General features: G+C 44.3%; 1 long non-coding RNA gene across 1 annotated transcript; it reads right to left on the bottom strand.

Annotated features, from left to right (window-relative positions):
- Positions 1-1,350: 1,350 nt before the first annotated feature.
- On the bottom strand, positions 1,351-2,640 carry LOC147982534 (uncharacterized). The gene is made up of 3 exons (XR_015617858.1): positions 2,443-2,640; positions 2,247-2,355; positions 1,351-1,594 (listed from the first exon to the last, which is right to left on the bottom strand). It is a non-coding gene; the product is annotated as an uncharacterized LOC147982534 (long non-coding RNA).
- Between the last annotated feature and the right edge of the window lie 8,563 nt (positions 2,641-11,203).

Below are 11,203 nucleotides of genomic sequence, written 5' to 3' on the forward strand. Positions count from 1 at the left end.
TGATATAAGTGCAATATGGATAGTAGATAATGGTTTTTGTAATCTGAAAATATAAAAACAGAAATGTAGCAAGTGGTAAAAGTGAGCACAAATGGTATTGCAATGCTAGGAAACAAGGCCTAGAGTTCATACTTTCACTAGTGCAAATTCTCTCAACAACAATAACATAATTGGATCATATAACTATCCCTCAACATGCAACAAAGAGTCACTCCAAAGTTACTAATAGCGGAGAACAAACGAAGAGATTATTGTAGGATACGAAACCACCGTAAAGTTATTCTTTCCGATCAATCCGTTGGGCTATTCCTATAAGTGTCACAAACAGCCCTAGAGATCGTAGTAAAATAACACCTTAAGACGCAAATCAACCAAAACCCTAATGTCACCTAGATACTCCAATGTCACCTCAAGTATCCGTGGATATGATTATACGATACGCATCACACAATCTCAGATTCATCTATTCAACCAACACAAAGAACTTCAAAGAGTGTCCCAAAGTTTCTACTGGAGAGTCAAGACGAAAACGTGTGCCAACCCCTATACATAAGTTCACGAGGTCACGGAACTCGCAAGTTGATCACCAAAACATACATCAAATGGATCACGTGATATCCCATTGTCACCACAGATAAGCACATGCAAGACATACATCAAGTGTTCTCAAATCCTTAAAGACTTAATCTGATAACATAACTTGAAAGGAAAAACTCAATTCATCAGAAGAGAGTAGAGGGGGAGAAACATCATAAGATCCAACTATAATAGCAAAGCTCGCGATACATCAAGATCGTGCCGAAGGAAGAACACGAGAGAGAAAGAGAGAGAGAGAGAGAGAGAGAGAGAGAGATCAAACACATAACTACTGGTACATGAGACAATATCACGTGGAAACCACATATTCAGTGGAATCCTAGAAACCTGAGCTCAGCCCGTTGGATGCTATTTGTATGGACCAGATAGAATCATAACTGCTATGCCCTATTTGCAAAAAAAACACCCGCAACTAGGGATGCTATTTTACGTGTACCCCCTCAGGTCTAACAAGTAATCACATCGTACCCCTTGCACCTTATTTTCACCTTTTTGTCGGCCAAGTAGGATTTGTAAGCCATCCGCTGTGCCTATACTTCACCAAACATGCGTGACATGTACGTTTCGATTTAAAATGGAAAACTAGCTGCCGGAAGCTAGTACAGTAATTGCTACCAGTCTCCTAACAGAAATGTGCCAACACAATCACATTTGGGAAACCAAAAGAACAGACGGTCAATGCCCAGACCAGACAACAGAAAACTGAAGGAAGCTAATTTTAATATAGTCTACTAACAGAATTCACTTGCAGTAATGCGTCACTTCAACAACACATACATTAGGAAAATGTTCCAACCGCATTATGCTAGGGAATTTTATTACAAGATAGACCTATCACTAGCTGAACAGCCATAGTAAAATTCTCACACTTATACATCAGACACTGAGCAGACAACTCGAATACACAAGCAGAAGAACGTATCAGTGCACTACTACGACTCCAAACAACAGTTTTTTTTGTTGGAACATGCATAAGTCTTTACTGCCACCAGCAAACCTGAAAAATAAGAGTTGAACTTTTTATAAATAATACATTAAAACGAATTTAACAACAATCAATGAAAATAGATACAACAGTGCATGTCATCTTTATTAGCAAGATTTTTTTTAGAATTATTTTCCAAACCAGTTCCTTTCTTATTTCCCGTCGCACTACACAAATAAATATGCATACAACCACCATCATAATGTACAACATTATGAAATCGGCATGATAGGAGCTCCCTGCTGCTGCATTAAGGGTGTGTTTTTGGGGTTGCGATTTTCACGGTTGTAGCTACTGTAACTCTAAATGACTCGATTAAGAGCTGTTTTCGCTGCATATGAGTAGTGTTCACAGAATTTTAACTGAAATTACAAACTTATGAGAGTTTAGGCAATGTATTTAAACGAGTTTCACATATAATTTGCTGACTAAAAAATAAATCATCTATTGTTGATGCTGATTTAAATGAAACATCTGAATTGTTAGTTAATCATCTATGACTACCACTGAATTTTTTTAGCAACCCAAGAATAGTCATAGATGTGTATAACAGTAGCACACAAAAATTAGGAGCAAATGAATTATACCTCGCAATTTTTTCAAGACCAAAATCTGGACAGTACGACTCAAGGGAAATCAGCAGCTGCAGACAAGATGTCACTACCTCATTACCTCTCCTAGTTCCTTGAAATGATGTGCTGATCTTGGAGGAGACAGACAAATGAGACACATCCTTGTCCCCTCCTCTGTTTGCTTGGCAAACCCAGCCCAATCTAGAGAAGAGGGAACTACTCGATGAGCCACGGGACAAAGAAGCACGGGGCCAAAGCGCAGAAGACGAACACTTCAAATGCTCATACCTTGGAATTAGATCTAGTATGACGTTGATGGGGAATGCTCGGAGGGCTGACATTGTTGGCCGGAGACCAATCAGAAGCGCCGCTCGCTAGCCCTGCCCGGAACGCCACTCACCGGCCCTTCCCGAAACGTTCAGAGGAGGACTCGCCGGAGGGGGTCCTGCCGGAGTGAAGCATCGTCTCCCAACAGGTCTCCTAACCCAGCGAAAGAATTTTGAATCAAGATTTATTTTTTCTTTCAAATCGGGATGATAGCTCCGTAGGGAAAGGCACAGGACGGCTCGGCCGCCATGGGATGTTTCTGTACCTAAGGAAGGTACAGGATTCTTGCGGGGTTCAATTTGCAAATTGTACTTCTTTCCATCTCACATCGTACACATCCAATCCAATGGCTTTCCATGTTTCCTTTGAATGTATGGTTTCCACTAGATATGTTGCCACTGGTAGATACCTTCAGCCCCGAGGGTGAAATACTCCCTCCTCGTCATGGAGAGCGCCAGGATGATGAAGATGGCCACCGGAGCGGGATTCCCCCCTCCGGCAGGGTGCCGGAACGGGTCTAGATTGGTTTTCGGTGGCTACGGAGGCTTCTGGTGGCGGAACTCCCGATCTCTTTTGTTCTCTGATGTTTCTAGGGTATATATATATATAGGCGAAAGAAGTCCGTCAGGGGAGCCACGAGGGGCCCACGAGGGTGGGGGCGCGCCCGGGGGGGGGGGGGGGGCAGGCACGCCTCCCTGCCTCGTGGCCACCTCGAAGATTCCCTGGCGTCTACTCCAAGTCTCCTGGATTGCTTCCGTTCCAAAAATAACTTCCCCCGAAGGTTTCATTCCGTTTGGACTCCGTTTGATATTCCTTCTCTTCGGAACACTGAAATAGGCAAGAAAACAACAATTTGGGCTGGGCCTTCGGTTAATAGGTTAGTCCCCAAAATAATATAAAAGTGTATAATAAAGCCCATAAACATCCAAAACGGGTAATATAATAGCATGGAACAATCAAAAATTATAGATACGTTTGAGACGTATCATTGGTCACTAGTCATAATCACAACTCCTCCTCATCATCATCAACTCTAACACATTGTAGCACATAATAACACATTCTAGCTAGGACCTACTCTTCTCATAGGTGTTGGGCCGGGGAACGCAGTAATTTCAAAAAAATTCCTACGCACACGCAAGATCATGGTGATGCATAGCAACGAGAGGGGAGAGTGCTGTCCACGTACCCTCATAGACCATAAGCGGAAGCGTTATGACAACGCGGTTGATGTAGTCGTACGTATTCATGATCGACCGATCCTAGTACCGAACGTACGACACCTCCGCGATCTTCGCACGTTCAGCTTGGTGACATCCCACGAACTCACGATCCAGTAGAGCTTCGAGGGAGAGTTCCGTCAACACGACGGCGTGTTTACGGTGATGATGATGCTACCGGAACAGGGCTTCGCCTAAGCACCGCTACGATATAACCGAGGTGGACTATGGTGGAGGAGGGGCACCGCACACGGCTAAAAGATCAATGATCAACCTGTGTGTCTAGGGGTGCCCCCTGGCCACGTATATAAATGAGTGGAGGAGGGAGGAGGGCCGGCCCTCCTATGGCATGCCCTGGAGGAGTCCTACTCCCACCGGGAGTAGGATTCCCCCTCTTCCCTAGTTGGACTAGGAGAGAAGGAAGGGGGAGATAGGGAGGAAGGAAAGGGGGGGGGGGGGGCGCTGCCCCCCTCCTAGTCCATTTCGGACCAAAGGGAGAGGGGGCGCGCGGCCTGCCCTGGTCTCCTCTCTCTCTCCACTATGGCCCAATAAGGCACATACATTTACCGGGGGGTTCCGGTAACCTCCCGGTACTCCGGTAAAAGCCCGATTTCACCCAGAACTATTCTGATGTCCAAATATAGGCTTCCAATATATCAATCTTTATGTCTCGACCATTTCAAGACTCCTCGTCATGTCCGTGATCATATCCGGGACTCCGAACTACCTTTGGTACATCAAAACACATAAACTCATAATACCGATCGTCACCGAACGTTAAGCGTGCGGACCCTACGGGTTCGAGAACTATGTAGACATGACCGAGACACGTTCCGGTCAATAACCAATAGCGGAACCTGGATGCTCATATTGGTTCCTACATATTCCACGAAGATCTTTATCGGTCAAAGCGCATAACGGTATATGTTGTTCCCTTTATCATCGGTATGTTACTTGCCCGAGATTCGATCGTCGGTATCTCAATACCTAGTTCAATCTCGTTATCGGCAAGTCTTTTTACTCGTTCTGTAATGCATCATCCCACAACTAACTCATTATTTACATTGCTTGCAAGGCTTATAGTGATGTGCATTACCGAGAGGGTCCAGAGATACCTCTCCGACAATCGGAGTGACCAATCCTAATCTCGATCTATGCCAACTCAACAAGTACCATCGGAGACACCTGTAGAGCACCTTTATAATCATCCAGTTACATTGTGACGTTTGGTAGCACACAAAGTGTTCCTCCGGTACTCGGGAGTTGCATAATCTCATAGTCATAGGAACATGTATAAGTCATGAAGAAAGCAATAACAACAAACCAAACGATCATCGTGCTAAGCTAACGGATGGGTCAAGTCAATCACATCATTCTCTAATGATGTGATCCCGTTAATCAAATGACAACTCATGTCTATGGTTAGGAAACATAATCATCATTGATTCAACGAGCTAGTCAAGTAGAGGCAAACTAGTGACACTCTTTTTGTCTATGTATTCACACATGTACTAAATTTCCGGTTAATACAATTCTAGCATGAATAATAAACATTTATCGTGATATAAGGAAATATAAATAACAACTTTATTATGGCCTCTAGGGCATATTTACTTCAGTCTCCCACTTGCACTAGAGTCAATAATCTAGATTACATTGTAATGATTCTAACACCCATGGAGTCTTGGTGCTGATCATGTTTTGCTCGTGAGAGAGGCTTAGTCAACGGGTCTGCAACATTCAGATCCGTATGTATCTTGCAAATCTCTATGTCTCCCTCCTTGACTTGACCGCGGATGGAATTGAAGCGTCTCTTGATGTGCTTGGTTCTTTTGTGAAATAGGGATTCCTTTGCCAAGGCAATTGCTCCAGTATTGTCACAAAAGATTTTCATTGGACCCGATGTACTAGGTATGACACCTAGATCAATATGAGCTCCTTCATCCAGACTCCTTCATTTGATGCTTCCGAAGAAGCTATGTATTCCGCTTCACACATAGATCCCGCCACGACGCTCTGCTTGGAACTGCACCAACTAACAGCTCCACCGTTCAATAAAAACATGTATCCGGTTTGTGACTTAGAGTCATCCGGATCAGTGTCAAAGCTTGCATTGACGTAACCATTTACGACGAGCTCTTTGTCACCTCCATAAACAAGAAACATATCCTTAGTTCTTTTCAGGTATTTCAGGATGTTCTTAACCGCTGTCCAGTGATCCACTCCTGGATTACTTTGGTACCTCCCTGCTAAACTTATAGCAAGGCACACATCAGGTATGGTACACAGCATTGCATACATGATAGAGCCTATGGCTGAAGCATAGGGAACACCTTTCATTTTCTCTCTATCTTTTGCAGTGGTCGGGCATTGAGTCTGACTTAACTTCACACCTTGTAACACAGGCAAGAACCCTTTCTTTGCTTGATCCATTTTGAACTTCTTCAAAACTTTATCAAGGTATGTGCTTTGTGAAAGTCCAATTAAGCGTCTTGATCTATCTCTATAGATCTTGATGCCCAATATATAAGCAGCTTCACCGAGGTCTTTCATTGAAAAACTCTTATTCAAGTATCCTTTTATACTATCCAGAAACCTATATCATTTCCAATCAACAATATGTCATCCATATATAATATTAGAAATGCTACAGAGCTCCCACTCACTTTCTTGTAAATACAGGCTTCTCCAAAAGTCTGTATAAAACCATATGCTTTGATCACACTATCAAAACATTTATTCCAACTCCGAGATGCTTGCACCAGTCCATAGATGGATCGCTGGAGCTTGCACACTTTGTTAGCACCCTTTGGATCGATAAAACCTTCATGTTGCATCATATACAACCCTTCTTCAGAAATCCATTCAGGAATGCAGTCTTTACATCCATTTGCCAAATTTCATAATCATAAAATGCAGCAATTGCTAACATGATTCAGACGGACTGAAGCATCGCTACGGGTGAGAAGGTCTCATCGTAGCCAACTCCTTGAACTTGTCGAAAACCTTTTGCAACAAGTCGAGCTTTGTAGATAGTAACATTACCGTCAGTGTCAGTCTTCTTCTTGTAGATCCATTTATTCTCGATGGCTTGCCGATCATCGGGCAAGTCAACCAAAGTCCATACTTTGTTCTCATACATGGATCCCATCTCAGATTTCATGGCCTCAAGCCATTTTGCGGAATCTGGGCTCATCATCGCTTGCTCATAGTTTGTAGGTTCGTCGTGGTCAAGTAACATGACCTCCAGAACAGGATTACCGTACCACTCTAGTGTAGATCTTATTCTGGTTGACCTACGAGGTTCGGTAGTAACTCGATCAGAAGTTTCATGATCATCATCATTAGCTTCCTTACTGGTGTAGGAATCACCGGAACTGATTTCAGTAATGAACTACTTTCCAATAAGGAGAAAGGTACAATTACCTCGTCAAGTTCTACTTTCCTCCCACTCACTTCTTTCGAGAGAGACTCCTTCTCTAGAAAGGATTCATTCTTAGCAACGAATGTCTTGCCTTCAGATCTGTGATAGAAGGTTCACCCGACAGTCTCTTTTGGGTATCCTATGAAGACACATTTCTCGATTTGGGTTCGAGCTTATCAGGTTGAAGCTTTTTCACATAAGTATCGCAGCCCCAAACTTTAAGAAACGACAACTTTTGTTTCTTGCCAAACCATAGTTCATAAGGTGTCGTCTTAATGGATTTAGATGGTGCCCTATTTAATGTGAATGCAGCTGTCTCTAATGTGAATGTAGAAACTTTATTTTCTTGTTACGATGATTTTCCACCTCACTTTGAAATTCTTTGAACTTTTCAAATGTTCCAGACTTATGTTTCATCAAGTAGATATACCCATATCTGCTCAAATCACTACAAAAAAATACACTTCCGTGATGATACATGTTTGTCACAGTAGGTCGCTTTTTTTGTCATGCATGTACATCCATGACAAATTTATGACAGAATCAAGATAGTCATACCTGTGCTGTCGTAGAAGTGTTCCATGACATTACCAAAATTATCATCACGGAAGTGTCCACTTCCATGACGATAAATTGTGCGTCACAGAAGTGCTTTCGTCAAGGGTAACCGACACGTGGCATCCACCGTAATGGAACGCCGTTAAGCTATCGGGTTCGGTTTTGGATCTGATAACCCATTAACAGCCCCGACCAATGGGGATTTTCCACGTGTAAAATCATCATTGGCTAGAGGAAACACGTGTCGGCTCATCGTCGGGACAAATGTCATCCACTCACTGGACAAAAGGCGCCTATGATACGTCAACACGTGGCACGGCCCAACAAGTTTAAATGGGCCGGCCCAACTAAAGGCCCACAAGATTTTGCGGACCATAATGGGCCGGCCTAGCTAAAGGCCCACGAGATTTTGCATGGGCTGGCCCAGCTAAAGGCCCACAAGATTTAGCGGGCCATAATAGGCCGGCCCAGGTAAAGGCCCACAAGATTTTCGTGTGCCATAATAGGCCGGCCCAGGTAAAGGCCCACAAAATTCTTGCGGATCATAATGGGCCGGCCCAACTAAAGGCCCACAAGATTTCGTCGACATTAATGGGCCGACCCAGCTGTAGGCCCACAAGATTTTGAGGACCCTAGTAGGCCGGCCCGTTAACTGGCTGCCATGTTTTGGGCCAAATGCCGGTCCATATTTGATCCGGTCTATTAATGGCCTGCCACGCTCCGGGCCTAATAGTGGCCCATATGAGATCCGGCCCGTTAAAAGCCTACCACGTTCTAGGCCAAATTACGGCCCAGATCAGGTCCGGTCCTTTAAGAGATTTTGGGCCTAATTATGGCCCATATCAGATTCGGCCCGTCAACTGGACACTATGCTTTTGGGCCCACTTGCTAAAGGCCCACTTAGTAATTCGGCCTGATATTAGTTTTGGCCTGTTAAGGGCCCATTTAACATTTCGGCCCTATATTAATTTCAGCCTGTTAAAAGTCCGTCATATAGTTGGGCCTAACTACGACCCGGTTTGCATCCGGCCTGCTCGCAGCCGATATCTGATTGGGCCAAACAAGGACCGAGACAATTTTTCGGCCTGTTAAAAGCCCATGATTTGATTCGCACAATCATGGGCCGGGGTTCATTTCGGGCTGCTGCCGGCCTGTGAGCTGATCGACACGTTTCAGGCCCAACCTACATCGTGATTGCATGACGGCCCGATTATGTACCGTAATTTTACGGTTTGGCCGGTTTACTGCGAAGACAGGATATATATACAGTAAAATAACTGCAGCATCGTGAATAAGAAAAAACCTATACTATAAAATAAAGAAATTACGGCATATTACATCCACTGGGCATCAAAGTTCGCCACTATGACAATAAAGCACAAGCAGACAACAGATTACATACACTGGGCATCAAAGATCGCCACGAGTGCAAATAAACACGCCGACAAAATAATATACAAAACCGACAGCACTTCAATAGAGTTCAAGAAAGGTTAGCCCTGCTGGGAGCTGCAGCGCAAGTAGCTGAGCAAGATGATGAGACTGCGCTTGTTCAACACTTATATCTTCCTCACTCTGAAAGATAAACAAGCAGACAGATGACAGGTTTTGCACATAAAAGTATCAGTGCTGACAATGTTGGGGAACGTAGTAATTTCAAAAAAATTTCTACGCACACGCAAGATCATGGTGATGCATAGCAACGAGAGAGGAGAGTGTTGTCCACGTACCCTCGTAGACCGAAAGCGGAAGCATTAGCACAACGCGGTTGATGTAGTCGTACGTCTTCACGATCCGACCGATCAAGTACCGAACGCACGACACCTCCGAGTTCTGCACATGTTCAGCTCGATGACGTCCCTCGAACTCCGATCCAGCCGAGTGTTGAGGGAGAGTTTTGTTAGCACGGCGGCGTGGTGACGATGATGATGTTCTACCGACGCAGGGCTTTGCCTAAGCACCGCTACGATATGATCGAGGTGGATTATGGTGGAGGGGGGCACCGCACACGGCTAAGAGATCAAGAGATCAATTGTTGTGTCTATGGGGTGCCCCCCTGGCCACGTATATAAAGGAGTGGAGGAGGGGAGGGGTCGGCCCTCTCTATGGCGCGCCCTAGGGGAGTCCTACTCCCACCGGGAGTAGGATTCCCCCTTTCCTAGTAGAACTAGGATCCCTTCCAAGTAGTAGGAGTAGGAGAGAAGGAAAGGGAAGGGAAAAGGAGAAGGAAGGAAGGGGGCACCCCCCCTCCCTAGTCCAATTCGGACCAGCCCATGGGGAGGGGTGCGGCCACCCTTTGAGGCCTTTCTCTCCTTTCCCGTATGGCCCATTAAGGCCCAATACGAATTCCCGTAACTCCCCGGTACTTCCGAAAATACCCGAATCACTCGGAACCTTTCCGATGTCCGAATATAGTCGCCTAATATATCGATCTTTACGTCTCGACCATTTCGAGACTCCTCGTCATGTCCCCGATCTCATCCGGGACTCCGAACTCCTTCGGTACATCAAAACACATAAACTCATAATATAACCGTCATCGAACTTTAAGCGTGCGGACCCTACGGGTTCGAGAACTATGTAGACATGACCGAGACACGGCTCCGGTCAATAACCAATAGCGGAACCTGGATGCTCATATTGGCTCCTACATATTCTAAGAAGATCTTTATCGTCAAACCGCATAACAACATACGGTGTTCCCTTTGTCATCGGTATGTTACTTGCCCGAGATTGGATCGTCGGTATCTCAATACCTAGTTCAATCTCGTTACCAGCAAGTCTCTTTACTCGTTTCATAATACATCATCCCGCAACTAACTCATTAGTTGCAATGCTTGCAAGTCTTATAGTGATGTGCATTACCGAGTGGGCCTAGAGATACCTCTCCGACAATCGGAGTGACAAATCCTAATCTCGAAATACGCCAACCCAACAAGTACCTTTGGAGACACCTATAGAGCACCTTTATAATCACCCAGTTACGTTGTGACGTTTGGTAGCACACAAAGTGTTCCTCCGGTAAACGGGAGTTGCATAATCTCATAGTCATAGGAACATGTATAAGTTATGAAGAAAGCAATAGCAACAAACTAAACGATCAAGTGCTATGCTAACGGAATGGGTCAAGTCAATCACATCATTCTTTAATGATGTGACCCCGTTAATCAAATGACAACTCATGTTTATGGCTAGGAAACTTAACCATCTTTGATTCAACGAGCTAGTCAAGTAGAGGCATACTAGTGACACTCTGTTTGTCTATGTATTCACACATGTATTATGTTTCCGGTTAATACAATTCTAGCATGAATAATAAACATTTATCATGAAATAAGGAAATAAATAATAACTTTATTATTGCCTCTAGGGCATATTTCCTTCAGTCTCCCACTTGCACTAGAGTCAATAATCTAGTTCACATCGCCATGTGATTTAACATCAATAGTTCACATCACCATGTGATTAACACCCATAGTTCACATCGTCATGTGACCAACACCCAAAGGGTTTACTAGAT

Source organism: Triticum urartu, chromosome 3A, assembly GCF_056163025.1.
Source record: "Triticum urartu cultivar PI428250 chromosome 3A, HENAU_Tu73, whole genome shotgun sequence".
NCBI classification, from domain to species: Eukaryota; Viridiplantae; Streptophyta; class Magnoliopsida; order Poales; family Poaceae; genus Triticum; species Triticum urartu.